This window comes from Gadus chalcogrammus, chromosome 12 (assembly GCF_026213295.1).
Source record: "Gadus chalcogrammus isolate NIFS_2021 chromosome 12, NIFS_Gcha_1.0, whole genome shotgun sequence".
Taxonomy (NCBI): domain Eukaryota; kingdom Metazoa; phylum Chordata; class Actinopteri; order Gadiformes; family Gadidae; genus Gadus; species Gadus chalcogrammus.
The window spans coordinates 5,944,717-5,972,246 of NC_079423.1; the positions used below are offsets into that span (position 1 = coordinate 5,944,717).

Genomic DNA, 27,530 nt, shown 5'->3' on the forward strand with positions numbered 1-27,530 from the left:
GCACACGCAGTGTGATTTCAGATAATTAATGAATCAGATGTCACAATGATCGTTTACATGGATAAGGAGTCCTACTGAATCAATTACTGCCGTTTATATCTAACTAATGATTGTTTTTGTAAAGTGTAACGTCGAGCCTCAGCAGGCTTTCTCACTCCTTATGTGCTACTGTATAAAACCTGGTTTTGCGCCTGCACTAATGCTTACGGCATACCACCCTGAACACGCCCGATCTCGTCTGATCTCGGAAGCTAAGCAGGGTCGGGCCTGGTTAGTACTTGGATGGGAGACCGCCTGGGAATACAGGTGCTGTAAGCTTTTTCTTTTTCAACTCGAGCTCATTGCCTCCGTGGCCTACCGTGGCTACCGTGACCTGATGTTACTGCCAACCGCTTGGAGGATTTAAGCAACATACAAAAACTGACAACGTCTCTCAAACTATTTTTGTGAAACATGAGGACAGTATAGTGATACTGCCAGCAGGGAGCACCAGAGAGCTGAACCGACAGTTGTACATTTCTTAAACTTTCACCAACACAAACACGCACGCTCACTTCAGATCATGGGAGGACGTCAAAAAATCACCACCCATTCTCTGACACTTTAACCGTTAACCTTGGTTCAAACATTTAACATCACACGCACACGCAGTGTATTTCAGATAATTAATGAATTCAGATGTCACAATGATCGTTTACATGGATAAGGAGTCCTACTGAATCAATTACTGCCGTTTATATCTAACTAATGATTGTTTTTGTAAAAGTGTAACGTCGAGCCTCAGCAGCTTTCTCACTCCTTATGTGCTACTGTATAAAACCTGGTTTTGCGCCTGCACTAATTGCTTACGGCCATACCAGCCCTGAACACGCCCGATCTCGTCTGATCTCAGGAAGCTAAGCAGGGTCGGGCCTGGTTAGTACTTGGATGGGAGACCTGCCTGGGAATACCAGGTGCTGTAAGCTTTTTCTTTTTCAACTCGAGCTCATTGCCTCCGTGGCCTACCGGGGCGTACCGTGACCTGATGTTTACTGCCAACCGCTTTGGAGGATTTAAGCAACATACAAAAACTGACAACGTCTCTCAAAACTATTTTTGTGAAACATGAGGACAGTATAGTGATACTGCCAGCAGGGAGCACCAGAGAGCTGAACCGACAGTTGTACATTTCTTAAACTTTCACCAACACAAACACGCACGCTCACTTCAGATCATGGGAGGACGTCAAAAAATCACCACCCATTCTCTGACACTTTAACCGTTAACCTTGGTTCAAACATTTAACATCACACGCACACGCAGTGTATTCAGATAATTAATGAATTCAGATGTCACAATGATCGTTTACATGGATAAGGAGTCCTACTGAATCAATTACTGCCGTTTATATCTAACTAATGATTGTTTTTGTAAAGTGTAACGTCGAGCCTCAGCAGCTTTCTCACTCCTTATGTGCTACTGTATAAAACCTGGTTTGCGCCTGCACTAATTGCTTACGGCCATACCACCCTGAACACGCCCGATCTCGTCTGATCTCGGAAGCTAAGGAGGGTCGGGCCTGGTTAGTACTTGGATGGGAGACCGCCTGGGAATACCAGGTGCTGTAAGCTTTTTCTTTTCAACTCGAGCTCATTGCCTCCGTGGCCTACCGTGGCGTACCGTGACCTGATGTTTACTGCCAACCGCTTTGGAGGATTTAAGCAACATACAAAAACTGACAACGTCTCTCAAAACTATTTTTGTGAAACATGAGGACAGTATAGTGATACTGCCAGCAGGGAGCACCAGAGAGCTGAAACGACAGTTGTACATTTCTTAAACTTTCACCAACACAAACACGCACGCTCACTTCAGATCATGGGAGGACGTCAAAAAATTCACCACCCATTCTCTGACACTTTAACCGTTAACCTTGGTTCAAACATTTAACATCACACGCAACGCAGTGTATTTTCAGATAATTAATGAATTCAGATGTCACAAATGATCGTTTACATGGATAAGGAGTCCTACTGAATCAATTACTGCCGTTTATATCTAACTAATGATTGTTTTGTAAAAGTGTAACGTCGAGCCTCAGCAGCTTTCTCACTCCTTATGTGCTACTGTATAAAACCTGGTTTTGCGCCTGCACTAATTGATTACGGCCATACCACCCTGAACACGCCCGATCTCGTCTGATCTCGGAAGCTAAGCAGGGTCGGGCCTGGTTAGTACTTGGATGGATGGGACCGCCTGGGAATACCAGGTGCTGTAAGCTTTTTCTTTTTCAACTCCGAGCTCATTGACTCCGTGGCCTACCGTGGCGTACCGTGACCTGATGTTTACTGCCAACCGCTTTGGAGGATTTAAGCAACATACAAAACTGACAACGTCTCTCAAAACTATTTTGTGAAACATGAGGACAGTATAGTGATACTGCCAGCAGGGAGCACCAGAGAGCTGAACCGACAGTTGTACATTTCTTAAACTTTCACCAACACAAACACGCACGCTCACTTCAGATCATGGGAGGACGTCAAAAATCACCACCCATTCTCTGACACTTTAACCGTTAACCTTGGTTCAAACATTTAACATCACACGCACACGCAGTGTATTTCAGATAATTAATGAATTCAGATGTCACAATGATCGTTTACATGGATAAGGAGTCCTACTGAATCAATTACTGCCGTTTATATCTAACTAATGATTGTTTTTGTAAGAGTGTAACGTCGAGCCTCAGCAGCTTTCTCACTCCTTATGTGCTACTGTATAAAACCTGGTTTTGCGCCTGCACTAATTGCTTACGGCCATACCACCCTGAACACGCCCGGTCTCGTCTGATCTCGGAAGCTAAGCAGGGTCGGGCCTGGTTAGTACTTGGATGGGAGACCGCCTGGGAATACCAGGTGCTGTAAGCTTTTTCTTTTTCAACTCGAGCTCATTGACTCCGTGGCCTAGTGCGTACCGTGACCTGATGTTTACTGCCAACCGCTTTGGAGGATTTAAGCAACATACAAAAACTGACAACGTCTCTCAAACTATTTTTGTGAAACATGAGGACAGTATAGTGATACTGCCAGCAGGGAGCACCAGAGAGCTGAACCGACAGTTGTACATTTCTTAAACTTTCACCAACACAAACACGCACGCTCACTTCAGATCATGGGAGGACGTCAAAAAATCACCACCCATTCTCTGACACTTTAACCGTTAACCTTGGTTCAAACATTTAACATCACACGCACACGCAGTGTATTCAGATAATTAATGAATTCAGATGTCACAATGATCGTTTACATGGATAAGGAGTCCTACTGATCAATTACTGCCGTTTATATCTAACTAATGATTGTTTTTGTAAAAGTGTAACGTCGAGCCTCAGCAGCTTTCTCACTCCTTATGTGCTACTGTATAAAACCTGGTTTTGCGCCTGCACTAATTGCTTACGGCCATACACACCCTGAAACACGCCCGATCTCGTCTGATCCCGTTCAGGTGTGCAACCAGGAAGTGAGCAGTGAGCAGAGAGAGCAGGTGGAGAGAAGCAGGTGGACTTTTTGTTTGTGCTAGATTTAATGTGAGTGAGTGTGTTTTACTTTTTGTTTTAGTTTTTTTTATTCCCCCAGCAGCTTGCTGTTCGGGGGAAACGTCTTTTTGTTTTTGTTTGTGTGTGTGTGTTTGAATGAGTGACGTAATGGAGAGGAGAGAGCGAGTAGAGAGGAGTAGGACGGATCTCATGGCAACTGGACAGCGGACCGGCAAGCACAAACGACACAGAATATGGACAACGGCATGGAGCAGACATCGCCCAAGAACACCGACCATGGAAAGACCCCGACCACGAGCAGGATCATGGACAACGGCAAGACGCAGCAAACCGACAAAGAACGCCGACATTGGAAAGGAAACGACTATGAGAAGGATCACGGACAACAGTAAAAGTCCCTCGGAAACTTCTTCAAAGCACAGATAAGAAATTTGAGAAGGAGCTTACCTTGGCGGTAGAGATCGTTGGAGATGAGATGGTGACTATGATGGAGCTTCTAAGTGAGGTTAAAAAAACGTGCGGGGTGGTGAATGGATGCCGTTTTAAAATTGCCCAAAAAGTACGAAATAACAATGGACAATGTTGAAGGGAAGGATATACTGTTAGATGGGATTAGAATAAAGAAGAGCACGGTAGTGGCAAAAGAAATTAGAAATGATCGAATTAGTTGTATCTTTTTTTAACTTGCCGACGTACATTGTGGATGGTGTCATTCTTGCCCAAACTTGCAGAATGGGGAGTTAAGGCAATCTCGCCAATTAAAAAGAAGAATGTGGCCAGGAACTGACATAGCCGATGGAACCAGGTTCTTGAAGGTCCGGTTCACTGAAACAGTGAAATCGCTACCTTACACAACGAAGGTTCGAAACACTAGAGGGGGGAGAGTACTTCCGCGTGATCCATGACAGGCAGATGAAAGTATGCAGATTATGTATAAAACCGGGTCAACATCTTCCCGAGAAGGCCCAGAATTCAGATGTCACAGGTGTAAAAAAACAGGGACACTATGCAAGGGAGTGTGTTCCAGAAGCAGCGGAGAGAGAGGATGTCAGCGTCGCGGAGGAGGTCAACGTCGCGGAGGAGGTCAACAGCACTGACGGCGAGGAGGAGGAGCCGGAGGACAGCGACGAGGACGACATGCAGACGGAGGGAGACCTAGGGGGGCGTCCCAGAGAGCAGGGCGGAGACCATGGTGCAGAACCAAAGACGGCATCCCCTGAGTGACGTCGCAGCAGGAGACGTGTTGGGAGCTGTGGGGCAGGAGGAGAGCCGGTCCGGAGAGGAATCGAGTGGAGAGAAGGCTCCTCGCGAGACGACTCCAGCAGACGGAACCGGCAGCGTTGGGGTAAAGGAGCATGGAGATGGAAACCGAGACGAGAGGGAAACTGCGATGGACTTCACTGATTATCGAGGATATTTCAGAGGAAGAGAGTGTAAGCAGACCGCAGAAGGAACGAAAGGCGGAGGAGACCACAAAGAAAAGAAAAGCTGCGCTCCAAGCTGAGGAGAAAAGGAGGAAGAGGGAGGAAAGAAGGACAAAATGAAGGTTGGAATGAAACCGTAAATTATGTGTTTAATGTTAAGCTTGATTTCATTCAACACAAATGGGCTAAGGAATCAAAGCAAATTTGGAACAACTATTAATTAAATGTAAAAATAATGACATGTTATGTCTGCAAGAAACGAACTGGACAGACCATATCATGAAAGATATAAAAACGAAATGGAACAGACATTATGTATGCAAACCATGGTACGGATAAATCATGTGGGGTAGCAATCCTGATAAAAAATAATACTGTAGAAAACCTCAAAGAAATCTACAAAGATAAAAAAGGAAGAGTCATAATCATAGAATTTAAATACAAAAAGATAGAGTACAGAATAATGAATATATATGCACCAAATATAGAAGCAGACAGGAAGGCTTTTTTTTGGATTTAGGAAAATGGTGTGTGGGAAACTGTATAATAGTGGGAGATTTTAATTTAAAAAGTACAAGGTTGGATATGGCAAGAGGGAAGGAATTTAAAATGATGCTTCAAGAAAGGTTTTTCTGAAAACAATGGAGGAAAAACAATTAATTGATGTATGGAGAAACGAAAACCCAAACAGGAGAGAGTACTCAAGAAGGCAAATGGTAATGGGGGAATTAAAACAAAGCCGAATAGACTTGTGTATAGCACATCAGACAATGGTTAAATTTATAAAAAATATGATGTATAAATTCACATCATTCAGTGACCATGCAATCCTGTCAATAGAGGTTGGTACTGGATAGAGAGAAGGGGAGGAGGAGTGTGGTGCCTAAACAGTACTCTCCTAGAGGAAGAGGGATATAGAAATAAAATAGTGGCCTGCATAGAGAATGGAAGAAAGAACATGGACATGTGTAGAAACAAGGGATTATGGTGGGAAAGACTGAAGCAAAAGATAAGGACAATAAGTATTTAGATATGCAAAGGTCCGGGCTTTTATAGAAAGAGAGAAAATAAAATGTTTGAAGGATGAGCTGGCAGAAGAGGCAGAAAGAATTGATAAGGATCCAAAACATAGCATAGAAAAATACATAAAGGTGAAATCCAAACTGGACGTTTATGAAACAGAATAAATGTATGGGGGCAATAACAAGGAGTAGGGAGAAATATGCGATGAAGGGGGAGAGATGCACAGGCTATTTTTTGGGATTAGAAAAAAGGAAACAGGAAAGGGTATATATTGAAGAGTTAGAAAATGAAAATGGAGAGATAATAAATGATTTTGTAGACATTATTGGAAATGTTGGGACATTTTATAAAAATCTATACAAAAAAGGAAATGCAAAGAAGGAAGATATAAATACAGTATTAGGTAATATTAATAAAACGATAACAAATGATGAGAAAAGTATGTGTGATGACAACATCAAAGACATAGAAATAAAGGAAGCAATAATGTCATTAAATACCAATAAAAGTCCGGGAACAGATGGCCTTACAAGTGAATTTTATAAAACATTTATAGACGATCTGCTACCAATTTTAAACATACTTATGCAGAGATGGAGAAGGAGCAGGAGATACCAGAGTCGCTGGCAACAGGACTAATAACGATCATATATAAAAATAAGGGAAGCCAAAAGAAAACTGGAAAACTATAGACGCTAACTGTACTAAACACGGATTACAAGATCTTAACAAAGGTATTAGCAAACAGAATAAAAACAGCAGCACCAACAATCATAGCACCAACACAGGCGTATGGGATACCAGGGAGGGACATATCGGACATTATTTGCACAATAAGGGACACAATCGAATGCATGGGGAAGGATGGTGGAATTATTTTAAGTATGGACCTTAATAAAGCCTTCGATAGGGTTGAGCATAGTTTTTTATTTTGCACATTAGAAAAATTTGGTTATTGGGCAAAGAATAATCAACTGGATTAAATTATTGTACAAAAATGCAAGGAGTAGGATAAAAATAAATGGAGCTATAACAGATCCTTTTCCATTGGAAAGATCTGTGAGGCAAGGGTGCCCGCTATCGGCAGTACTTTACAGCTTAACTGCAAGAAAGTCTCGCGGAAATGATAAAGAAGGATAAGGAAATAGAGGGGATAAAATTGCCAAATGGGGGTGAAAGCAAAATACAGCAATATGCTGATGACACCACATGTATGGTAAAAAATATGAATAGCGTGAAAAGGATAATGGGAAAAATGGAAATATATGGGAGAGCAGCAGGGGCTAAAGTAAATATAGACAAAACTGAAATAATGTACGTCGGAAATATAAACCAAAATGATTGTAACATACCTTTTAGAGTTTCAAATGATTATATGAAAATATTGGGGATAAATATGGGAGTGAAAGAAAAGGAGGCGAGAGATGAGACATGGAATGGGGTAATAAATAAAGTGAAAAACACATTAAATGCGTGGAAGCCGAGGAGATTGAAATTAAAGGGGAAGGTTTTAGTGGTAAATGCATTAATACTATCCAGATTGTCTATGCCTTGACTGTGATAGACATGCCAGAGTGGGTGCACAAAGAGCTAAACGGCACAATTACAAATTACATTTGGATGGGAAACTGGCAAGAATAGCACAAAAGACACTGATAGGGAAATATGAAGAAGGAGGATTGAAATTGGTGGACTTGAATATTAAGAAAAAAGCAATACGAATAAAAACTGTTAAAAAGTATCTGTATGATAGGGTTGATTATGGATGGAAAAATGTTTTTAAGGAATATTTATATAAAAATGGAAGATGTGAAGAAAACGGTCTAATAATGATAATGAAAAACTCCATGTATGAGAAAGTGCCTAGATATTATAAAGAGGTGTTTGATGCATGGGGGAAATACAGAATAAACATTAAATATGAATGCACAAAATACAGTCAGGTAATAAATCAACCAATATGGTGTAACCCATTGATAAAAATGAACAATAACATGCTATGGGATAAAAAAATATTTTATTCTGGACTAACACAAATAAAACATTGCCTATATGAATTCATACCTGGGTTTCTAAGATACCAGGCTATAATAGACACAGTTAAGGAGTATGATGAAGAAATGGAACGAAACCACTACTGTAAATATGTACGATAAAATAAAAGAAAGCATACCAATAGATTGGGTGAGGCAAATAGAAAATAACGTGGTTATAGAAAGGAAAATAACGTTCCCCGAGTTATATATAGAAAAATAATGGGAAAAAAAGGCCACTAAGGGATTCAAAGGTAAAGGACTACTACAAAGCGCTGATCCAAAAGGAATTTAAGGAACCTGCATCGGAAAAGGTTTGGGAAAAGGTGTTCCCAGGTATGGAAGGAAATCAAATATGGAAGCAGTGGAATGTAAGCAAAAATAGTATAGAATGTCAGGATCATGATTTTAAATTACGGCACAACAGACTGTACCACAAATGTGGTGATACACCAAATAAATAAGGATGTAAGAAGGGAGTGCGATATATGCAAAACTGATCCGGTAGACATTAATGCATTTGTATTATGAGTGTGACAAATTGAAGATCTTTTCATGAAGCTAAAGGAATTCTTGCAGGAGAACTGGGGGAAGCAGTATTTTGAGGGAAAGGACTGGAAAAAAACATTTCTGTTTGGAGTATGGGAAAAGAAGGAGAAAGTAAACATAAATATGATAAACTATGTACTAAGTCATGCTAGATATGCTGTATGGCTAAGAAGGAATCTAGCGCATTTTGAACAAAAAATAATATCTGTCTGGGCCTACTTTGTATCAGGGTTGAAAAAAGACATAAGTTTAATTTTTAAGTATGAAAAGGAAGAATTTCAACATTTTGTTAATGGATGCAGTTTCATTTCTGTCAATGACAAAGGGAAAACTGATGTGTATAGATTGAATAATGCATGGCAGGAGGACCTATTTGTTAAATGCTGATGTTATTGTTTACTTTTATTTTATTTATTTTGTGATTTTACATTTGAATTCAAGTATATGTTTTTTCCCCTCTGTGTAGATTACGCTTGTATATAAAATCTGATTTATTTTATAATAAAAAAAAAAAAAAAAACACGCCCGATCTCGTCTGATCTCGGAAGCTAAGCAGGGTCGGGCCTGGTTAGTACTTGGATGGGAGACCGCCTGGGAATACCAGGTGCTGTAAGCTTTTTCTTTTTCAACTCGAGCTCATTGACTCCGTGGCCTACCGTGGCTACCGTGACCTGATGTTTACTGCCAACCGCTTTGGAGGATCTTAAGCAACATACAAAAACTGACAACGTCTCTCAAAACTATTTTTGTGAAACATGAGGACAGTATAGTGATACTGCCAGCAGGGAGCACCAGAGAGCTGAACCGACAGTTGTACATTTCTTAAACTTTCACCAACACAAACACGCACGCTCACTTCAGATCATGGGAGGACGTCAAAAAATCACCACCCATTCTCTGACACTTTAACCGTTAACCTTGGTTCAAACATTTAACATCACACGCACACGCAGTGTATTTCAGATAATTAATGAATTCAGATGTCACAATGATCGTTTACATGGATAAGGAGTCCTACTGAATCAATTACTGCCGTTTATATCTAACTAATGATTGTTTTTGTAAAAGTGTAACGTCGAGCCTCAGCAGCTTTCTCACTCCTTATGTGCTACTGTATAAAACCTGGTTTTGCGCCTGCACTAATTGCTTACGGCCATACCACCCTGAACACGCCCGATCTCGTCTGATCTCGGAAGCTAAGCAGGGTCGGGCCTGGTTAGTACTTGGATGGGAGACCGCCTGGGAATACCAGGTGCTGTAAGCTTTTCTTTTTCAACTCGAGCTCATTGACTCCGTGGCCTACCGTGGCGTACCGTGACCTGATGTTTACTGCCAACCGCTTTGGAGGATTTAAGCAACATACAAAACTGACAACGTCTCTCAAAACTATTTTTGTGAAACATGAGGACAGTATAGTGATACTGCCAGCAGGGAGCACCAGAGAGCTGAACCGACAGTTGTACATTTCTTAAACTTTCACCAACACAAACACGCACGCTCACTTCAGATCATGGGAGGACGTCAAAAAATCACCACCCATTCTCTGACACTTTAACCGTTAACCTTGGTTCAAACATTTAACATCACACGCACACGCAGTGTATTTCAGATAATTAATGAATTCAGATGTCACAATGATCGTTTACATGGATAAGGAGTCCTACTGAATCAATTACTGCCGTTTATATCTAACTAATGATTGTTTTTGTAAAAGTGTAACGTCGAGCCTCAGCAGCTTTCTCACTCCTTATGTGCTACTGTATAAAACCTGGTTTTGCGCCTGCACTAATTGCTTACGGCCATACCACCCTGAACACGCCCGATCTCGTCTGATCTCGGAAGCTAAGCAGGGTCGGGCCTGGTTAGTACTTGGATGGGAGGACCGCCTGGGAATACCAGGTGCTGTAAGCTTTTTCTTTTTCAACTCGAGCTCATTGACTCCGTGGCCTACCGTGGCGTACCGTGACCTGATGTTTACTGCCAACCGCTTTGGAGGATTTAAGCAACATACAAAAACTGACAACGTCTCTCAAAACTATTTTGTGAAACATGAGGACAGTATAGTGATACTGCCAGCAGGGAGCACCAGAGAGCTGAACCGACAGTTGTACATTTCTTAAACTTTCACCAACACAAACACGCACGCTCACTTCAGATCATGGGAGGACGTCAAAAAATCACCACCCATTCTCTGACACTTTAACCGTTAACCTTGGTTCAAACATTTAACATCACACGCACACGCAGTGTATTTCAGATAATTAATGAATTCAGATGTCACAATGATCGTTTACATGGATAAGGAGTCCTACTGAATCAATTACTGCCGTTTATATCTAACTAATGATTGTTTTTGTAAAGTGTAACGTCGAGCCTCAGCAGCTTTCTCACTCCTTATGTGCTACTGTATAAAACCTGGTTTTGCGCCTGCACTAATTGCTTACGGCCATACCACCCTGAACACGCCCGATCTCGTCTGATCTCGGAAGCTAAGCAGGGTCGGGCCTGGTTAGTACTTGGATGGGAGACCGCCTGGGAATACCAGGTGCTGTAAGCTTTTTCTTTTTCAACTCGAGCTCATTGACTCCGTGGCCTACCGTGCGTACCGTGACCTGATGTTTACTGCCAACCGCTTTGGAGGATTTAAGCAACATACAAAAACTGACAACGTCTCTCAAAACTATTTTTGTGAAACATGAGGACAGTATAGTGATACTGCCAGCAGGGAGCACCAGAGAGCTGAACCGACAGTTGTACATTTCTTAAACTTTCACCAACACAAACACGCACGCTCACTTCAGATCATGGGAGGACTTCAAAAAATCACCACCCATTCTCTGACACTTTAACCGTTAACCTTGGTTCAAACATTTAACATCACACGCACACGCAGTGTATTTCAGATAATTAATGAATTCAGATGTCACAATGATCGTTTACATGGATAAGGAGTCCTACTGAATCAATTACTGCCGTTTATATCTAACTAATGATTGTTTTTGTAAAAGTGTAACGTCGAGCCTCAGCAGCTTTCTCACTCCTTATGTGCTACTGTATAAAACCTGGTTTTGCGCCTGCACTAATTGCTTACGGCCATACCACCCTGAACACGCCCGATCTCGTCTGATCTCGGAAGCTAAGCAGGGTCGGGCCTGGTTAGTACTTGGATGGGAGACCGCCTGGGAATACCAGGTGCTGTAAGCTTTTCTTTTTCAACTCGAGCTCATTGACTCCGTGGCCTACCGTGGCGTACCGTGACCTGATGTTTACTGCCAACCGCTTTGGAGGATTTAAGCAACATACAAAAACTGACAACGTCTCTCAAAACTATTTTTGTGAAACATGAGGACAGTATAGTGATACTGCCAGCAGGGAGCACCAGAGAGCTGAACCGACAGTTGTACATTTCTTAAACTTTCACCAACACAAACACGCACGCTCACTTCAGATCATGGGAGGACGTCAAAAAATCACCACCCATTCTCTGACACTTTAACCGTTAACCTTGGTTCAAACATTTAACATCACACGCACACGCAGTGTATTTCAGATAATTAATGAATTCAGATGTCACAATGATCGTTTACATGGATAAGGAGTCCTACTGAATCAATTACTGCCGTTTATATCTAACTAATGATTGTTTTTGTAAAAGTGTAACGTCGAGCCTCAGCAGCTTTCTCACTCCTTATGTGCTACTGTATAAAACCTGGTTTTGCGCCTGCACTAATTGCTTACGGCCATACCACCCTGAACACGCCCGATCTCGTCTGATCTCGGAAGCTAAGCAGGGTCGGGCCTGGTTAGTACTTGGATGGGAGACCGCCTGGGAATACCAGGTGCTGTAAGCTTTTTCTTTTTCAACTCGAGCTCATTGACTCCGTGGCGTACCGTGACCTGATGTTTACTGCCAACCGCTTTGGAGGATTTAAGCAACATACAAAAACTGACAACGTCTCTCAAAACTATTTTTGTGAAACATGAGGACAGTATAGTGATACTGCCAGCAGGGAGCACCAGAGAGCTGAACCGACAGTTGTACATTTCTTAAACTTTCACCAACACAAACACGCACGCTCACTTCAGATCATGGGAGGACGTCAAAAAATCACCACCCATTCTCTGACACTTTAACCGTTAACCTTGGTTCAAACATTTAACATCACACGCACACGCAGTGTATTTCAGATAATTAATGAATTCAGATGTCACAATGATCGTTTACATGGATAAGGAGTCCTACTGAATCAATTACTGCCGTTTATATCTAACTAATGATTGTTTTTGTAAGAGTGTAACGTCGAGCCTCAGCAGCTTTCTCACTCCTTATGTGCTACTGTATAAAACCTGGTTTTGCGCCTGCACTAATTTGCTTACGGCCATACCACCCTGAACACGCCCGATCTCGTCTGATCTCGGAAGCTAAGCAGGGTCGGGCCTGGTTAGTACTTGGATGGGAGACCGCCTGGGAATACCAGGTGCTGTAAGCTTTTTCTTTTTCAACTCGAGCTCATTGCCTCCGTGGCCTACCGTGGCGTACCGTGACCTGATGTTTACTGCCAACCGCTTTGGAGGATTTAAGCAACATACAAAAACTGACAACGTCTCTCAAAACTATTTTTGTGAAACATGAGGACAGTATAGTGATACTGCCAGCAGGGAGCACCAGAGAGCTGAACCGACAGTTGTACATTTCTTAAACTTTCACCAACACAAACACGCACGCTCACTTCAGATCATGGGAGGACGTCAAAAAATCACCACCCATTCTCTGACACTTTAACCGTTAACCTTGGTTCAAACATTTAACATCACACGCACACGCAGTGTATTTCAGATAATTAATGAATTCAGATGTCACAATGATCGTTTACATGGATAAGGAGTCCTACTGAATCAATTACTGCCGTTTATATCTAACTAATGATTGTTTTTGTAAGAGTGTAACGTCGAGCCTCAGCAGCTTTCTCACTCCTTATGTGCTACTGTATAAAACCTGGTTTTGCGCCTGCACTAATTGCTTACGGCCATACCACCCTGAACACGCCGATCTCGTCTGATCTCGGAAGCTAAGCAGGGTCGGGCCTGGTTAGTACTTGGATGGGAGACCGCCTGGGAATACCAGGTGCTGTAAGCTTTTCTTTTTCAACTCGAGCTCATTGACTCCGTGGCCCGTACCGTGACCTGATGTTTACTGCCAACCGCTTTGGAGGATTTAAGCAACATACAAAAACTGACAACGTCTCTCAAAACTATTTTTGTGAAACATGAGGACAGTATAGTGATACTGCCAGCAGGGAGCACCAGAGAGCTGAACGACAGTTGTACATTTCTTAAACTTTCACCAACACAAACACGCACGCTCACTTCAGATCATGGGAGGACGTCAAAAAATCACCACCCATTCTCTGACACTTTAACCGTTAACCTTGGTTCAAACATTTAACATCACACGCACACGCAGTGTATTTCAGATAATTAATGAATTCAGATGTCACAATGATCGTTTACATGGATAAGGAGTCCTACTGAATCAATTACTGCCGTTTATATCTAACTAATGATTGTTTTTGTAAAAGTGTAACGTCGAGCCTCAGCAGCTTTCTCACTCCTTATGTGCTACTGTATAAACCTGGTTTTGCGCCTGCACTAATTGCTTACGGCCATACCACCCTGAACACGCCCGATCTCGTCTGATCTCGGAAGCTAAGCAGGGTCGGGCCTGGTTAGTACTTGGATGGGAGACCGCCTGGGAATACCAGGTGCTGTAAGCTTTTTCTTTTTCAACTCGAGCTCATTGACTCCGTGGCGTACCGTGACCTGATGTTTACTGCCAACCGCTTTGGAGGATTTAAGCAACATACAAAAACTGACAACGTCTCTCAAAACTATTTTTGTGAAACATGAGGACAGTATAGTGATACTGCCAGCAGGGAGCACCAGAGAGCTGAACCGACAGTTGTACATTTCTTAAACTTTCACCAACACAAACACGCACGCTCACTTCAGATCATGGGAGGACGTCAAAAAATCACCACCCATTCTCTGACACTTTAACCGTTAACCTTGGTTCAAACATTTAACATCACACGCACACGCAGTGTATTTCAGATAATTAATGAATTCAGATGTCACAATGATCGTTTACATGGATAAGGAGTCCTACTGAATCAATTACTGCCGTTTATATCTAACTAATGATTGTTTTTGTAAAAGTGTAACGTCGAGCCTCAGCAGCTTTCTCACTCCTTATGTGCTACTGTATAAAACCTGGTTTTGCGCCTGCACTAATTGCTTACGGCCATACCACCCTGAACACGCCCGATCTCGTCTGATCTCGGAAGCTAAGCAGGGTCGGGCCTGGTTAGTACTTGGATGGGAGACCGCCTGGGAATACCAGGTGCTGTAAGCTTTTCTTTTTCAACTCGAGCTCATTGCCTCCGTGGCGTACCGTGACCTGATGTTTACTGCCAACCGCTTTGGAGGATTTAAGCAACATACAAAAACTGACAACGTCTCTCAAAACTATTTTTGTGAAACATGAGGACAGTATAGTGATACTGCCAGCAGGGAGCACCAGAGAGCTGAACCGACAGTTGTACATTTCTTAAACTTTCACCAACACAAACACGCACGCTCACTTCAGATCATGGGAGGACGTCAAAAAATCACCACCCATTCTCTGACACTTTAACCGTTAACCTTGGTTCAAACATTTAACATCACACGCACACGCAGTGTATTTCAGATAATTAATGAATTCAGATGTCACAATGATCGTTTACATGGATAAGGAGTCCTACTGAATCAATTACTGCCGTTTATATCTAACTAATGATTGTTTTTGTAAAAGTGTAACGTCGAGCCTCAGCAGCTTTCTCACTCCTTATGTGCTACTGTATAAAACCTGGTTTTGCGCCTGCACTAATTGCTTACGGCCATACCACCCTGAACACGCCCGATCTCGTCTGATCTCGGAAGCTAAGCAGGGTCGGGCCTGGTTAGTACTTGGATGGGAGACCGCCTGGGAATACCAGGTGCTGTAAGCTTTTTCTTTTTCAACTCGAGCTCATTGCCTCCGTGGCGTACCGTGACCTGATGTTTACTGCCAACCGCTTTGGAGGATTTAAGCAACATACAAAAACTGACAACGTCTCTCAAAACTATTTTTGTGAAACATGAGGACAGTATAGTGATACTGCCAGCAGGGAGCACCAGAGAGCTGAACCGACAGTTGTACATTTCTTAAACTTTCACCAACACAAACACGCACGCTCACTTCAGATCATGGGAGGACGTCAAAAATCACCACCCATTCTCTGACACTTTAACCGTTAACCTTGGTTCAAACATTTAACATCACACGCACACGCAGTGTATTTCAGATAATTAATGAATTCAGATGTCACAATGATCGTTTACATGGATAAGGAGTCCTACTGAATCAATTACTGCCGTTTATATCTAACTAATGATTGTTTTTGTAAGAGTGTAACGTCGAGCCTCAGCAGCTTTCTCACTCCTTATGTGCTACTGTATAAAACCTGGTTTTGCGCCTGCACTAATTGCTTACGGCCATACCACCCTGAACACGCCCGATCTCGTCTGATCTCGGAAGCTAAGCAGGGTCGGGCCTGGTTAGTACTTGGATGGGAGACCGCCTGGGAATACCAGGTGCTGTAAGCTTTTTCTTTTTCAACTCGAGCTCATTGCCTCCGTGGCCTACCGTGGCGTACCGTGACCTGATGTTTACTGCCAACCGCTTTGGAGGATTTAAGCAACATACAAAAACTGACAACGTCTCTCAAAACTATTTTTGTGAAACATGAGGACAGTATAGTGATACTGCCAGCAGGGAGCACCAGAGAGCTGAACCGACAGTTGTACATTTCTTAAACTTTCACCAACACAAACACGCACGCTCACTTCAGATCATGGGAGGACGTCAAAAAATCACCACCCATTCTCTGACACTTTAACCGTTAACCTTGGTTCAAACATTTAACATCACACGCACACGCAGTGTATTTCAGATAATTAATGAATTCAGATGTCACAATGATCGTTTACATGGATAAGGAGTCCTACTGAATCAATTACTGCCGTTTATATCTAACTAATGATTGTTTTTGTAAGAGTGTAACGTCGAGCCTCAGCAGCTTTCTCACTCCTTATGTGCTACTGTATAAAACCTGGTTTTGCGCCTGCACTAATTGCTTACGGCCATACCACCCTGAACACGCCCGATCTCGTCTGATCTCGGAAGCTAAGCAGGGTCGGGCCTGGTTAGTACTTGGATGGGAGACCGCCTGGGAATACCAGGTGCTGTAAGCTTTTTCTTTTTCAACTCGAGCTCATTGCCTCCGTGGCCTACCGTGGCGTACCGTGACCTGATGTTTACTGCCAACCGCTTTGGAGGATTTAAGCAACATACAAAAACTGACAACGTCTCTCAAAACTATTTTTGTGAAACATGAGGACAGTATAGTGATACTGCCAGCAGGGAGCACCAGAGAGCTGAAACGACAGTTGTACATTTCTTAAACTTTCACCAACACAAACACGCACGCTCACTTCAGATCATGGGAGGACGTCAAAAAATCACCACCCATTCTCTGACACTTTAACCGTTAACCTTGGTTCAAACATTTAACATCACACGCACACGCAGTGTATTTCAGATAATTAATGAATTCAGATGTCACAATGATCGTTTACATGGATAAGGAGTCCTACTGAATCAATTACTGCCGTTTATATCTAACTAATGATTGTTTTTGTAAAAGTGTAACGTCGAGCCTCAGCAGCTTTCTCACTCCTTATGTGCTACTGTATAAAACCTGGTTTTGCGCCTGCACTAATTGCTTACGGCCATACCACCCTGAACACGCCCGATCTCGTCTGATCTCGGAAGCTAAGCAGGGTCGGGCCTGGTTAGTACTTGGATGGGAGACCGCCTGGGAATACCAGGTGCTGTAAGCTTTTTCTTTTTCAACTCGAGCTCATTGACTCCGTGGCCTACCGTGGCGTACCGTGACCTGATGTTTACTGCCAACCGCTTTGGAGGATTTAAGCAACATACAAAAACTGACAACGTCTCTCAAAACTATTTTTGTGAAACATGAGGACAGTATAGTGATACTGCCAGCAGGGAGCACCAGAGAGCTGAACCGACAGTTGTACATTTCTTAAACTTTCACCAACACAAACACGCACGCTCACTTCAGATCATGGGAGGACGTCAAAAAATCACCACCCATTCTCTGACACTTTAACCGTTAACCTTGGTTCAAACATTTAACATCACACGCACACGCAGTGTATTTCAGATAATTAATGAATTCAGATGTCACAATGATCGTTTACATGGATAAGGAGTCCTACTGAATCAATTACTGCCGTTTATATCTAACTAATGATTGTTTTTGTAAAAGTGTAACGTCGAGCCTCAGCAGCTTTCTCACTCCTTATGTGCTACTGTATAAAACCTGGTTTTGCGCCTGCACTAATTGCTTACGGCCATACCACCCTGAACACGCCCGATCTCGTCTGATCCCGTTCAGGTGTGCAACCAGGAAGTGAGCAGTGAGCAGAGAGAGCAGGTGGAGAGAGCAGGTGGACTTTTTTGTTTGTGCTAGATTTAATGTGAGTGAGTGTGTTTTACTTTTTGTTTTAGTTTTTTTTTTATTCCCCCAGCAGCTTGCTGTTCGGGGGAACGTCTTTTTTGTTTTTGTTTGTGTGTGTGTGTTTGAATGAGTGACGTAATGGAGAGGAGAGAGCGAGTAGAGAGGAGTAGGACGGATCTCATGGCAACTGACAGCGGACCGGCAAGCACAACGACACAGAATATGGACAACGGCATGGAGCAGACATCGCCCAAGAACACCGACCATGGAAAGACCCCGACCACGAGCAGGATCATGGACAACGGCAAGACGCAGCAACCGACAAAGAACGCCGACATTGGAAAGGAAACGACTATGAGAAGGATCACGGACAACAGTAAAAGTACCTCGGAACTTCTTCAAAGCACAGATAAGAAATTTGAGAAGGAGCTTACCTTGGCGGTAGAGATCGTTGGAGATGAGATGGTGACTATGATGGAGCTTCTAAGTGAGGTTAAAAAAACGTGCGGGGTGGTGAATGGATGCCGTTTTAAAATGCCCAAAAAGTACGAAATAACAATGGACAATGTTGAAGGGAAGGATATACTGTTAGATGGGATTAGAATAAAGAAGAGCACGGTAGTGGCAAAAGAAATTAGAAATGACGAATTAGTTGTATCTTTTTTAAACTTGCCGACGTACATTGTGGATGGTGTCATTCTTGCCAAACTTGCAGAATGGGGAGTTAAGGCAATCTCGCCAATTAAAAGAAGAATGTGGCCAGGAACTGACATAGCCGATGGAACCAGGTTCTTGAAGGTCCGGTTCACTGAAACAGTGAAATCGCTACCTTACACAACGAAGTTCGAAACACTAGAGGGGGGAGAGTACTTCCGCGTGATCCATGACAGGCAGATGAAAGTATGCAGATTATGTATAAAACCGGGTCACATCTTCCGAGAATGCCCAGAATTCAGATGTCACAGGTGTAAAAAACAGGGACACTATGCAAGGGAGTGTGTTCCAGAAGCAGCGGAGAGAGAGGATGTCAGCGTCGCGGAGGAGGTCAACGTCGCGGAGGAGGTCAACAGCACTGACGGCGAGGAGGAGGAGCCGGAGGACAGCGACGAGGACGACATGCAGACGGAGGGAGACCTAGGGGGCGTCCCAGAGAGCAGGGCGGAGACCATGGTGCAGAACCAAAGACGGCATCCCCTGAGTGACGTCGCAGCAGGAGACGTGTTGGGAGCTGTGGGGCAGGAGGAGAGCCGGTCCGGAGAGGAATCGAGTGGAGAGAAGGCTCCTCGCGAGACGACTCCAGCAGACGGAACCGGCAGCGTTGGGGTAAAGGAGCATGGAGATGGAAACCGAGACGAGAGGGAAACTGCGATGGACTTCCTGATTATCGAGGATATTTCAGAGGCAGAGAGTGTAAGCAGACCGCAGAAGGAACGAAAGGCGGAGGAGACCACAAAGAAAAGAAAAGCTGCGCTCCAAGCTGAGGAGAAAAGGAGGAAGAGGGAGGAAAGAAGGACAAAATGAAGGTTGGGAATGAAACCGTAATTATGTGTTTAATGTTAAGCTTGATTTCATTCAACACAAATGGGCTAAGGAATCAAAGCAAATTTGGAAAACTATTAATTAAATGTAAAAATAATGACATGTTATGTCTGCAAGAAACGAACTGGACAGACCATATCATGAAAGATATAAAAACGAAATGGACAGACATTATGTATGCAAACCATGGTACGGATAAATCATGTGGGGTAGCAATCCTGATAAAAAATAATACTGTAGAAAACCTCAAAGAAATCTACAAAGATAAAAAAGGAAGAGTCATAATCATAGAATTTAAATACAAAAAGATAGAGTACAGAATAATTAATATATATGCACCAAATATAGAAGCAGACAGGAAGGCTTTTTTTTTGGATTTAGGAAAATGGTGTGTGGGAAACTGTATAATAGTGGGAGATTTTAATTTAAAAAGTACAAGGTTGGATATGGCAAGAGGGAAGGAATTTAAAAATGATGCTTCAAGAAAGGTTTTTCTGAAAACAATGGAGGAAAAACAATTAATTGATGTATGGAGAAACGAAAACCCAAACAGGAGAGAGTACTCAAGAAGGCAAATGGTAATGGGGGAATTAAAACAAAGCCGAATAGACTTGTGTATAGCACATCAGACAATGGTTAAATTTATAAAAAATATGATGTATAAATTCACATCATTCAGTGACCATGCAATCCTGTCAATAGAGGTTGGTACTGGGATAGAGAGAAGGGGAGGAGGAGTGTGGTGCCTAAACAGTACTCTCCTAGAGGAAGAGGGATATAGAAATAAAATAGTGGCCTGCATAGAGAATGGAAGAAAGAACATGGACATGTGTAGAAACAAGGGATTATGGTGGGAAAGACTGAAGCAAAAGATAAGGACAATAAGTATTAGATATGCAAAGGTCCGGGCTTTTATAGAAAGAGAGAAAATAAAATGTTTGAAGGATGAGCTGGCAGAAGAGGCAGAAAGAATTGATAAGGATCCAAAACATAGCATAGAAAAATACATAAAGGTGAAATCCAAACTGGACGTTTATGAACAGAATAAATGTATGGGGGCAATAACAAGGAGTAGGGAGAAATATGCGATGAAGGGGGAGAGATGCACAGGCTATTTTTTGGGATTAGAAAAAAGGAAACAGGAAAGGGTATATATTGAAGAGTTAGAAAATGAAAATGGAGAGATAATAAATGATTTTGTAGACATTATTGGAAATGTTGGGACATTTTATAAAAATCTATACAAAAAAGGAAATGCAAAGAAGGAAGATATAAATACAGTATTAGGTAATATTAATAAAACGATAACAAATGATGAGAAAAGTATGTGTGATGACAACATCAAAGACATAGAAATAAAGGAAGCAATAATGTCATTAAATACCAATAAAAGTCCGGGAACAGATGGCCTTACAAGTGAATTTTATAAAACATTTATAGACGATCTGCTACCAATTTTAAACATACTTTATGCAGAGATGGAGAAGGAGCAGGAGATACCAGAGTCGCTGGCAACAGGACTAATAACGATCATATATAAAAATAAGGGAAGCAAAAGAAAACTGGAAAACTATAGACCGCTAACTGTACTAAACACGGATTACAAGATCTTAACAAAGGTATTAGCAAACAGAATAAAAACAGCAGCACCAACAATCATAGCACCAACACAGGCGTATGGGATACCAGGGAGGGACATATCGGACATTATTTGCACAATAAGGGACACAATCGAATGCATGGGGAAGGATGGTGGAATTATTTTAAGTATGGACCTTAATAAAGCCTTCGATAGGGTTGAGCATAGTTTTTTATTTTGCACATTAGAAAAATTTGGTTTTGGGCAAAGAATAATCAACTGGATTAAATTATTGTACAAAAATGCAAGGAGTAGGATAAAAATAAATGGAGCTATAACAGATCCTTTTCCATTGGAAAGATCTGTGAGGCAAGGGTGCCCGCTATCGGCAGTACTTTACAGCTTAACTGCAGAAAGTCTCGCGGAAATGATAAAGAAGGATAAGGAAATAGAGGGGATAAAATTGCCAAATGGGGGTGAAAGCAAAATACAGCAATATGCTGATGACACCACATGTATGGTAAAAAATATGAATAGCGTGAAAAGGATAATGGGAAAAATGGAAATATATGGGAGAGCAGCAGGGGCTAAAGTAAATATAGACAAAACTGAAATAATGTACGTCGGAAATATAAACCAAAATGATTGTAACATACCTTTTAGAGTTTCAAATGATTATATGAAAATATTGGGGATAAATATGGGAGTGAAAGAAAAGGAGGCGAGAGATGAGACATGGAATGGGGTAATAAATAAAGTGAAAAACACATTAAATGCGTGGAAGCCGAGGAGATTGAAATTAAAGGGGAAGGTTTTAGTGGTAAATGCATTAATACTATCCCAGATTGTCTATGCCTTGACTGTGATAGACATGCCAGAGTGGGTGCACAAAGAGCTAAACGGCACAATTACAAATTACATTTGGGATGGGAAACTGGCAAGAATAGCACAAAAGACACTGATAGGGAAATATGAAGAAGGAGGATTGAAATTGGTGGACTTGAATATTAAGAAAAAAGCAATACGAATAAAAACTGTTAAAAAGTATCTGTATGATAGGGTTGATTATGGATGGAAAAATGTTTTTAAGGAATATTTATATAAAAATGGAAGATGTGAAGAAAACGGTCTAATAATGATAATGAAAAACTCCATGTATGAGAAAGTGCCTAGATATTATAAAGAGGTGTTTGATGCATGGGGGAAATACAGAATAAACATTAAATATGAATGCACAAAATACAGTCAGGTAATAAATCAACCAATATGGTGTAACCCATTGATAAAAATGAACAATAACATGCTATGGGATAAAAAAATATTTTATTCTGGACTAACACAAATAAAACATTGCCTATATGAATTCATACCTGGGTTTCTAAGATACCAGGCTATAATAGACACAGTTAAGGAGTATGATGAAGAAATGAACGAAACCACTACTGTAAATATGTACGATAAAATAAAAGAAAGCATACCAATAGATTGGGTGAGGCAAATAGAAAATAACGTGGTTATAGAAAGGAAAATAACGTTCCCCGAGTTATATATAGAAAATAATGGGGAAAAAAGGCCACTAAGGGATTCAAAGGTAAAGGACTACTACAAAGCGCTGATCCAAAAGGAATTTAAGGAACCTGCATCGGAAAAGGTTTGGGAAAAGGTGTTCCCAGGTATGGAAGGAAATCAAATATGGAAGCAGTGGAATGTAAGCAAAAATAGTATAGAATGTCAGGATCATGATTTTAAATTACGGCACAACAGACTGTACACAAATGTGGTGATACACCAAATAAATAAGGATGTAAGAAGGGAGTGCGATATATGCAAAACTGATCCGGAGACATTAATGCATTTGTATTATGAGTGTGACAAATTGAAGATCTTTTTCATGAAGCTAAAGGAATTCTTGCAGGAGAACTGGGGGAAGCAGTATTTTGAGGGAAAGGACTGGAAAAAAACATTTCTGTTTGGAGTATGGGAAAAGAAGGAGAAAGTAAACATAAATATGATAAACTATGTACTAAGTCATGCTAGATATGCTGTATGGCTAAGAAGGAATCTAGCGCATTTTGAACAAAAAATAATATCTGTCTGGGCCTACTTTGTATCAGGGTTGAAAAAAGACATAAGTTTAATTTTTAAGTATGAAAAGGAAGAATTTCAACATTTTGTTAATGGATGCAGTTTCATTTCTGTCAATGACAAAGGGAAACTGATGTATAAGATTGAATAATGCATGGCAGGAGGACCTATTTGTTGAAATGCTGATGTTATTGTTTACTTTTATTTTATTTATTTTGTGATTTTACATTTGAATTCAAGTATATGTTTTTTCCCCTCTGTGTAGATTACGCTTGTATATAAAATCTGATTTATTTTTATAATAAAAAAAAAAAAAAAAAAAACACGCCCGATCTCGTCTGATCTCGGAAGCTAAGCAGGGTCGGGCCTGGTTAGTACTTGGATGGGAGACCGCCTGGGAATACCAGGTGCTGTAAGCTTTTTCTTTTTCAACTCGAGCTCATTGACTCCGTGGCCTACCGTGGCGTACCGTGACCTGATGTTTACTGCCAACCGCTTTGGAGGATTTAAGCAACATACAAAAACTGACAACGTCTCTCAAAACTATTTTTGTGAAACATGAGGACAGTATAGTGATACTGCCAGCAGGGAGCACCAGAGAGCTGAACCGACAGTTGTACATTTCTTAAACTTTCACCAACACAAACACGCACGCTCACTTCAGATCATGGGAGGACGTCAAAAAATCACCACCCATTCTCTGACACTTTAACCGTTAACCTTGGTTCAAACATTTAACATCACACGCACACGCAGTGTATTTCAGATAATTAATGAATTCAGATGTCACAATGATCGTTTACATGGATAAGGAGTCCTACTGAATCAATTACTGCCGTTTATATCTAACTAATGATTGTTTTTGTAAAAGTGTAACGTCGAGCCTCAGCAGCTTTCTCACTCCTTATGTGCTACTGTATAAAACCTGGTTTTGCGCCTGCACTAATTGCTTACGGCCATACCACCCTGAACACGCCCGATCTCGTCTGATCTCGGAAGCTAAGCAGGGTCGGGCCTGGTTAGTACTTGGATGGGAGACCGCCTGGGAATACCAGGTGCTGTAAGCTTTTTCTTTTTCAACTCGAGCTCATTGACTCCGTGGCCTACCGTGGCGTACCGTGACCTGATGTTTACTGCCAACCGCTTTGGAGGATTTAAGCAACATACAAAAACTGACAACGTCTCTCAAAACTATTTTTGTGAAACATGAGGACAGTATAGTGATACTGCCAGCAGGGAGCACCAGAGAGCTGAACCGACAGTTGTACATTTCTTAAACTTTCACCAACACAAACACGCACGCTCACTTCAGATCATGGGAGGACGTCAAAAAATCACCACCCATTCTCTGACACTTTAACCGTTAACCTTGGTTCAAACATTTAACATCACACGCACACGCAGTGTATTTCAGATAATTAATGAATTCAGATGTCACAATGATCGTTTACATGGATAAGGAGTCCTACTGAATCAATTACTGCCGTTTATATCTAACTAATGATTGTTTTTGTAAAGTGTAACGTCGAGCCTCAGCAGCTTTCTCACTCCTTATGTGCTACTGTATAAAACCTGGTTTTGCGCCTGCACTAATTGCTTACGGCCATACCACCCTGAACACGCCCGATCTCGTCTGATCTCGGAAGCTAAGCAGGGTCGGGCCTGGTTAGTACTTGGATGGGAGACCGCCTGGGAATACCAGGTGCTGTAAGCTTTTTCTTTTTCAACTCGAGCTCATTGACTCCGTGGCCTACCGTGGCGTACCGTGACCTGATGTTTACTGCCAACCGCTTTGGAGGATTTAAGCAACATACAAAAACTGACAACGTCTCTCAAAACTATTTTTGTGAAACATGAGGACAGTATAGTGATACTGCCAGCAGGGAGCACCAGAGAGCTGAACCGACAGTTGTACATTTCTTAAACTTTCACCAACACAAACACGCACGCTCACTTCAGATCATGGGAGGACGTCAAAAAATCACCACCCATTCTCTGACACTTTAACCGTTAACCTTGGTTCAAACATTTAACATCACACGCACACGCAGTGTATTTCAGATAATTAATGAATTCAGATGTCACAATGATCGTTTACATGGATAAGGAGTCCTACTGAATCAATTACTGCCGTTTATATCTAACTAATGATTGTTTTTGTAAAGTGTAACGTCGAGCCTCAGCAGCTTTCTCACTCCTTATGTGCTACTGTATAAAACCTGGTTTTGCGCCTGCACTAATTGCTTACGGCCATACCACCCTGAACACGCCCGATCTCGTCTGATCTCGGAAGCTAAGCAGGGTCGGGCCTGGTTAGTACTTGGATGGGAGACCGCCTGGGAATACCAGGTGCTGTAAGCTTTTTCTTTTTCAACTCGAGCTCATTGACTCCGTGGCCTACCGTGGCGTACCGTGACCTGATGTTTACTGCCAACCGCTTTGGAGGATTTAAGCAACATACAAAAACTGACAACGTCTCTCAAAACTATTTTTGTGAAACATGAGGACAGTATAGTGATACTGCCAGCAGGGAGCACCAGAGAGCTGAACCGACAGTTGTACATTTCTTAAACTTTCACCAACACAAACACGCACGCTCACTTCAGATCATGGGAGGACGTCAAAAAATCACCACCCATTCTCTGACACTTTAACCGTTAACCTTGGTTCAAACATTTAACATCACACGCACACGCAGTGTATTTCAGATAATTAATGAATTCAGATGTCACAATGATCGTTTACATGGATAAGGAGTCCTACTGAATCAATTACTGCCGTTTATATCTAACTAATGATTGTTTTTGTAAAAGTGTAACGTCGAGCCTCAGCAGCTTTCTCACTCCTTATGTGCTACTGTATAAAACCTGGTTTTGCGCCTGCACTAATTGCTTACGGCCATACCACCCTGAACACGCCCGATCTCGTCTGATCTCGGAAGCTAAGCAGGGTCGGGCCTGGTTAGTACTTGGATGGGAGACCGCCTGGGAATACCAGGTGCTGTAAGCTTTTTCTTTTTCAACTCGAGCTCATTGACTCCGTGGCCTACCGTGGCGTACCGTGACCTGATGTTTACTGCCAACCGCTTTGGAGGATTTAAGCAACATACAAAAACTGACAACGTCTCTCAAAACTATTTTTGTGAAACATGAGGACAGTATAGTGATACTGCCAGCAGGGAGCACCAGAGAGCTGAACCGACAGTTGTACATTTCTTAAACTTTCACCAACACAAACACGCACGCTCACTTCAGATCATGGGAGGACGTCAAAAATCACCACCCATTCTCTGACACTTTAACCGTTAACCTTGGTTCAAACATTTAACATCACACGCACACGCAGTGTATTTCAGATAATTAATGAATTCAGATGTCACAATGATCGTTTACATGGATAAGGAGTCCTACTGAATCAATTACTGCCGTTTATATCTAACTAATGATTGTTTTTGTAAAGTGTAACGTCGAGCCTCAGCAGCTTTCTCACTCCTTATGTGCTACTGTATAAAACCTGGTTTTGCGCCTGCACTAATTGCTTACGGCCATACCACCCTGAACACGCCCGATCTCGTCTGATCTCGGAAGCTAAGCAGGGTCGGGCCTGGTTAGTACTTGGATGGGAGACCGCCTGGGAATACCAGGTGCTGTAAGCTTTTTCTTTTTCAACTCGAGCTCATTGACTCCGTGGCCTACCGTGGCGTACCGTGACCTGATGTTTACTGCCAACCGCTTTGGAGGATTTAAGCAACATACAAAAACTGACAACGTCTCTCAAAACTATTTTTGTGAAACATGAGGACAGTATAGTGATACTGCCAGCAGGGAGCACCAGAGAGCTGAACCGACAGTTGTACATTTCTTAAACTTTCACCAACACAAACACGCACGCTCACTTCAGATCATGGGAGGACGTCAAAAAATCACCACCCATTCTCTGACACTTTAACCGTTAACCTTGGTTCAAACATTTAACATCACACGCACACGCAGTGTATTTCAGATAATTAATGAATTCAGATGTCACAATGATCGTTTACATGGATAAGGAGTCCTACTGAATCAATTACTGCCGTTTATATCTAACTAATGATTGTTTTTGTAAAAGTGTAACGTCGAGCCTCAGCAGCTTTCTCAC

At 41.9% G+C, this 27,530-nt stretch overlaps 22 non-coding genes and 1 pseudogene across 22 annotated transcripts; all 23 read left to right on the forward strand.

The window, feature by feature from the left end:
- Window positions 1-201: 201 nt before the first annotated feature.
- On the forward strand, window positions 202-318 carry LOC130395240 (5S ribosomal RNA). Its single transcript, XR_008898319.1, has one exon. It is a non-coding gene; the product is annotated as a 5S ribosomal RNA (ribosomal RNA).
- Window positions 319-843: 525 nt separating this feature from the next.
- LOC130395985 (5S ribosomal RNA) lies at window positions 844-965 on the forward strand (annotated as a pseudogene).
- Window positions 966-1,491: 526 nt separating this feature from the next.
- On the forward strand, window positions 1,492-1,610 carry LOC130400721 (5S ribosomal RNA). The gene has a single exon (XR_008903197.1). It is a non-coding gene; the product is annotated as a 5S ribosomal RNA (ribosomal RNA).
- A 529-nt stretch (window positions 1,611-2,139) lies between these two features.
- On the forward strand, window positions 2,140-2,260 carry LOC130395332 (5S ribosomal RNA). Its single transcript, XR_008898402.1, has one exon. It is a non-coding gene; the product is annotated as a 5S ribosomal RNA (ribosomal RNA).
- A 527-nt stretch (window positions 2,261-2,787) lies between these two features.
- Window positions 2,788-2,906, forward strand: LOC130400054 (5S ribosomal RNA). Its single transcript, XR_008902539.1, has one exon. It is a non-coding gene; the product is annotated as a 5S ribosomal RNA (ribosomal RNA).
- A 6,803-nt stretch (window positions 2,907-9,709) lies between these two features.
- On the forward strand, window positions 9,710-9,828 carry LOC130398067 (5S ribosomal RNA). Its single transcript, XR_008900652.1, has one exon. It is a non-coding gene; the product is annotated as a 5S ribosomal RNA (ribosomal RNA).
- Window positions 9,829-10,355: 527 nt separating this feature from the next.
- Window positions 10,356-10,475, forward strand: LOC130394092 (5S ribosomal RNA). The gene has a single exon (XR_008897285.1). It is a non-coding gene; the product is annotated as a 5S ribosomal RNA (ribosomal RNA).
- A 527-nt stretch (window positions 10,476-11,002) lies between these two features.
- On the forward strand, window positions 11,003-11,121 carry LOC130398079 (5S ribosomal RNA). Its single transcript, XR_008900663.1, has one exon. It is a non-coding gene; the product is annotated as a 5S ribosomal RNA (ribosomal RNA).
- A 528-nt stretch (window positions 11,122-11,649) lies between these two features.
- LOC130398090 (5S ribosomal RNA) lies at window positions 11,650-11,768 on the forward strand. The gene has a single exon (XR_008900674.1). It is a non-coding gene; the product is annotated as a 5S ribosomal RNA (ribosomal RNA).
- A 528-nt stretch (window positions 11,769-12,296) lies between these two features.
- Window positions 12,297-12,415, forward strand: LOC130398101 (5S ribosomal RNA). Its single transcript, XR_008900685.1, has one exon. It is a non-coding gene; the product is annotated as a 5S ribosomal RNA (ribosomal RNA).
- A 520-nt stretch (window positions 12,416-12,935) lies between these two features.
- LOC130398112 (5S ribosomal RNA) lies at window positions 12,936-13,054 on the forward strand. Its single transcript, XR_008900696.1, has one exon. It is a non-coding gene; the product is annotated as a 5S ribosomal RNA (ribosomal RNA).
- Window positions 13,055-13,583: 529 nt separating this feature from the next.
- Window positions 13,584-13,701, forward strand: LOC130393996 (5S ribosomal RNA). The gene has a single exon (XR_008897197.1). It is a non-coding gene; the product is annotated as a 5S ribosomal RNA (ribosomal RNA).
- A 518-nt stretch (window positions 13,702-14,219) lies between these two features.
- LOC130398124 (5S ribosomal RNA) lies at window positions 14,220-14,338 on the forward strand. The gene has a single exon (XR_008900707.1). It is a non-coding gene; the product is annotated as a 5S ribosomal RNA (ribosomal RNA).
- A 519-nt stretch (window positions 14,339-14,857) lies between these two features.
- Window positions 14,858-14,976, forward strand: LOC130398136 (5S ribosomal RNA). Its single transcript, XR_008900718.1, has one exon. It is a non-coding gene; the product is annotated as a 5S ribosomal RNA (ribosomal RNA).
- A 518-nt stretch (window positions 14,977-15,494) lies between these two features.
- Window positions 15,495-15,613, forward strand: LOC130398147 (5S ribosomal RNA). The gene has a single exon (XR_008900729.1). It is a non-coding gene; the product is annotated as a 5S ribosomal RNA (ribosomal RNA).
- Window positions 15,614-16,131: 518 nt separating this feature from the next.
- Window positions 16,132-16,250, forward strand: LOC130398159 (5S ribosomal RNA). Its single transcript, XR_008900741.1, has one exon. It is a non-coding gene; the product is annotated as a 5S ribosomal RNA (ribosomal RNA).
- Window positions 16,251-16,779: 529 nt separating this feature from the next.
- On the forward strand, window positions 16,780-16,898 carry LOC130398170 (5S ribosomal RNA). The gene has a single exon (XR_008900752.1). It is a non-coding gene; the product is annotated as a 5S ribosomal RNA (ribosomal RNA).
- A 529-nt stretch (window positions 16,899-17,427) lies between these two features.
- On the forward strand, window positions 17,428-17,546 carry LOC130398182 (5S ribosomal RNA). The gene has a single exon (XR_008900763.1). It is a non-coding gene; the product is annotated as a 5S ribosomal RNA (ribosomal RNA).
- Window positions 17,547-24,341: 6,795 nt separating this feature from the next.
- LOC130398193 (5S ribosomal RNA) lies at window positions 24,342-24,460 on the forward strand. Its single transcript, XR_008900774.1, has one exon. It is a non-coding gene; the product is annotated as a 5S ribosomal RNA (ribosomal RNA).
- Window positions 24,461-24,988: 528 nt separating this feature from the next.
- LOC130398205 (5S ribosomal RNA) lies at window positions 24,989-25,107 on the forward strand. Its single transcript, XR_008900785.1, has one exon. It is a non-coding gene; the product is annotated as a 5S ribosomal RNA (ribosomal RNA).
- Window positions 25,108-25,635: 528 nt separating this feature from the next.
- LOC130398216 (5S ribosomal RNA) lies at window positions 25,636-25,754 on the forward strand. Its single transcript, XR_008900796.1, has one exon. It is a non-coding gene; the product is annotated as a 5S ribosomal RNA (ribosomal RNA).
- A 529-nt stretch (window positions 25,755-26,283) lies between these two features.
- On the forward strand, window positions 26,284-26,402 carry LOC130398227 (5S ribosomal RNA). The gene has a single exon (XR_008900807.1). It is a non-coding gene; the product is annotated as a 5S ribosomal RNA (ribosomal RNA).
- A 527-nt stretch (window positions 26,403-26,929) lies between these two features.
- LOC130398239 (5S ribosomal RNA) lies at window positions 26,930-27,048 on the forward strand. Its single transcript, XR_008900818.1, has one exon. It is a non-coding gene; the product is annotated as a 5S ribosomal RNA (ribosomal RNA).
- Window positions 27,049-27,530: the final 482 nt, after the last annotated feature.